Below are 4,256 nucleotides of genomic sequence, written 5' to 3'. Positions count from 1 at the left end.
CTTTAGGAGATTTTTTTTTTTTTTTTTTTTGTATTTTGTATTTTGTACTGGGGATTGAACTCAGGACCTTGTGCTTGTGAGGCAGGCGGCAGAACCATTGAGCTAAATCCCCAGCATTAGCAGAGATTTTTAAGGATCTATACCTAACCATGTAGTCTAATCTGTCAGCACTATCATAACTATTGTCTCAAAAACGGATTCCCATTATAAAACAAAAATTACAGAGGTCATTGTTTTGGAGTGAGTTCCTGCATTGGGTCTTAGGAGTCTAGACTGAAAATCAAATTAGCATTACCCGTGTCAAAGTTCCAGGTCATCAACAGAAATGAAGTTGTTATATGACCTCTCAAGACTTCAGAAGAGAGCCAGGGATTTAGCTCAGTGGTTCTCTCACCTTCCTCACAAGCACAAACACCTGGGTTTGATTTCTAGTACAAAAAAAAAAAAGACTTCAGGAGAGAGAATTAACAAGCAGATTTCAACAGACTAGGATGTAGAAGCCCATTTAGCAACCTGCTTACCATGTGGCCTCTGGGTTCATTCTCAGCTCCCCCACAGCCCTCTCCAAGAAGAAAAGTTCAATTGGTGTGATAATAAGTTCCCTCTTGCCTTAAATCTTACACAAACAATATGTAACCTGATGTTAACCAGTCAGCTATTGTTCTATTGTTCTACCTGTTGCTGTCTTACAAAGTAACTTTAAAATGAACACTCTTCTTTTTGTTTTTTGTTTCTACTTTTTTCAGCCCTTTTCTATAAAACCAATCTCTTCTACTCAGTCCGTCAGAATACATACACTATTTTAGGGAGTATTACCTGATTCTAGAATGAAAAATAAGCCAATTAGGTCTTTAAACTGAATGAGATGGGTATTGCGCCCTGTATTCCCAGCTATTTGGAAGGTTGAGGGAGGAGAATTGAAATTTGGAGCCCATCCTGAGCAATTTAGAGAGATCTTGTCTCAAAAATTTTTAAAAAGGGGTAAGGGTCTAGATATATAGCTCAGTGCAAAAGCCCTGGGTTCAATGTCCTGTACCTAAATAAAGAAAATGAAATAAAAATCTTTAAATTAACTATTACCGTAATTTTCTCCCTTGGGACCACATTAGGAGTTTTAGTCTGTAATACAGGTATAGTGATACCTCATTTGTCAAACTCAGTTCATTCCAAATTCATGTTCAAACACAAAGTTCAAGACCTGTACATATTTTTCCCATAACAAATGGTCAAAGCTGGGCATGGTGGCGCATACTCATAATCCTGGCACTTGGGAGGCTGAGGCAGGAGGAACACCATCAGTTCAAGGCCAGCCTAGGCTACATAGTGAGTTCAAGGCCAATCTGCACTATAAAGTGAGACCCTGTCTCCAGAAACAAATACAAAAACAAAACAAAAAAGAAATTAAGGAAAACCAAATAACTGTTTGCTCTGAGGCTCCAAAATTACACTTATAAATTTATTTTTCTAGGACTTTAACACAAAGTTAACACTCCTAGGTTGTGGAAATACTCCCTAAAATATTGAAACACTGTAAGTACAATACATTAAATATCAAAAGACAATAATAATATAGGAGGTGGTACATTGCTAAACTGGCTGGAAAAATAAGCAGGACTCATCAGTTACAAGACCCTAGGACAGTGCTAAAATTCTAGGACCCTGTATGTGGAGCTTCCCATGGGCTCCCTTGAGATACAGATGACTATGAGGAGGTACACAGATGCCACAAGGAGCCCACTATCCTGACTCTTTTTTTTTTTTTGTACTGGGGATCCAACTGAGGACCTTGTGCTTCTGAGGCAGGCAGTAGAACCACTGAGCTAAACCCCCAGCTCATGACTCTTAATGGTAGCCCATTCTGTTTCTTTTAGACCAAGGTATATTTTTATTTTTGCTCTTTTTCTCTCACACTTTTCAAATAAATCTTTGGCACAGTTTTGGGCTTGTCTCATCTAATTATTTCTGCAAGGAAAAAAAAAAGACCTGGAATACATCTAATTGGTGAGCCATTTCTAACATTTTTGGCAAGCCAGCAAGGAGAGAACATTTTTGGTATGGCCATCTCAAGAATAAAGCTAAGGTACTAGGAGACCAAGATAAGGCCCATATGGGCAAAGTTTTTGTTTCTCTCTAAAATGCAGCAAGGTTTCTTTTCTCCTCATCCTCAGTCTCTTCCCTAGGCTGGGAATGAAGGGAGCTCTTTTCAAGGTGCACAGGAAATGAACTGCTGCTTTTCTAGCTTTGGGAAATAGGGGAAGGGAATTAGATTTTTGTTTCTCTTTCTAGCTGCTTGCATTCGCTCTGCAGCATGCTTTGTTGTCTGTGCATTCATTTGTTCTGTATTTTGCTACCCTTTTAAAAAATTGGCCTAGTCTCCACTTATTCCAGTTTGTAAATGGGTTTTTCTCTGTGGTTGTTTTGTTTTGTTGTTTTGTTTTTTTGTGAAGGGATCTCACTATGTAGTTGAGACTGACCTGGAACTCACTATGTAGCCCAGGCTGGTCTCGAACTCACAGCAATCCTCTTGCCTCAGCCTCCTGAGTGCTGGGATTACAGGCATGCATTACCACACTGGACTTTCTCTGTGTTTTGAGCCAGAATGCCACCATGTTACCGTGCCAAGTGGCTAACAGCCATTTTGCCTTGTGTGACTACGCATAACTTTTACAAGGGTGTGTGTCACCAGCTGCCTCCATCTTTGTTTGTCTATCTCTTTTGATCTTTTTGTTTGTTTGTTTGTTTGTTTGTTTAAATAACTGGCTTTATGAGCTAAGTTTCTGATTTAGAGAGCACATAGGCTTACAGAAATCCAGAGACAGAGGAATCTTTTTCTTTTTTCCTGCACACACACACACACACACAATGACAACAGGGCAGGCCTGCCCCTCTGACCTGGTGTATCTTACAGAAATCCAGAGACAGAGGAATCTTTTTCTTTTTTCCTGCACACACACACACACACACACACACACACACACATAATGACAACAGGGCAGGCCTGCCCCTCTGACCTGGTGTGCCAGAGGAGCCCAGCCAGGTGGGCACCAACACAGCAGTGTTCGTGCCCCCACCACCCTGCCTGTGAACAATAGAAAGAGGGCCTCTCTGAGGTTCCTACATGAAAATTGAAGTCCACTGGAAAAGCAAAGAAAATCTCTGTGATAAACGCACACCAGACAACCGCAGTCGGTAAGTCGGAGGGACCAGCACCTCATATTGGAACCTGGTCTAACTTCGGGGGAAAGACAATTGGAACCTGCAGTAGAACCTTGCAGAGTTCAACCCAGCAGGAGGTCAGAGATCTCAACTTGGGCCTTTCAGGCAAAAATCAACCTGAACCTCAGGGGACAGCTGCTGGCTCACTGAGACTAACTTAGACCTGAACACTCCTGTCCACACTGTCTATTGAGTCAACAGAGGCATACCCTGAAGGAGGCCTTCTTGTTTCTATTTGTACTTTTAATTTTCAAAGTAATACTTTTCTCTTATCTTCAATCATTTAAAAAAATTTTATCTATCTTTTTCTTTTCTCAAATTTTTCCTTTTTAATCTTCTTTTTCTTATCTTCTTTTCTTTCTCTTTCTCTCACTCTCTCTCTCCCACCTTGATCTCCATTACTCTCCCTTTTTGTTCCTGTTCCCATCCTAATTCAAATTTATTTTCTTTCTTTTCCTTTTCTTTTCTTTTTGCTTCTCTCAGTTGCCATTAGTTTTGTTTTTTGTTTTTTGTTTGTTTGTTTGTTTTTTGGAACTGGGGATCAAACTCGGGTCCTTGTGCTTGTGAGGCAGGTGGCAGAACCACTGAGCTAAATCCCCATCCCTCACTTGCCATTAGTTGTAAAAGAAAGTGATTACAATAGTCTCTAGCCTCCCTATTGCTGTTAGTTTGTTCTGTTCTTGGACATATTTTGTTCTGTCTTCTCTTTTCTTCAACAGTTTCCTAGAGTTTGTGTGATCATCCTGTGTTATCTGGTTTCACTTGAAACCTGCTATCCTTCTACCTATCTATTCCTTTCCTCCCAACTCCTTCTAAGTCCCCATCCTGAAGGGTAAAGTCGCTATATTGAAGAATTTATTCACTATAAACATATTTTGGGCTGGTCCTTGATTTTGATTTAATTCACATGGTTAAAGGTGATAGAGTAATAACTACCACAAATTGTCAATTTCTAAGCTGTGCTTGATGCTATTGTGTTGCTGATTGTATCACTTGGGCTAAGGTGTTGTGATTGATCTAATCAGTTGTCCTCCCTGGCA

The sequence above is a fragment of the Fukomys damarensis genome, unplaced genomic scaffold (genome assembly GCF_012274545.1).
Source record: "Fukomys damarensis isolate Sample0158 unplaced genomic scaffold, DMR_v1.0_HiC HiC_scaffold_11, whole genome shotgun sequence".
NCBI lineage: Eukaryota > Metazoa > Chordata > Mammalia > Rodentia > Bathyergidae > Fukomys > Fukomys damarensis.
This window is presented reverse-complemented; position numbering follows the sequence as displayed.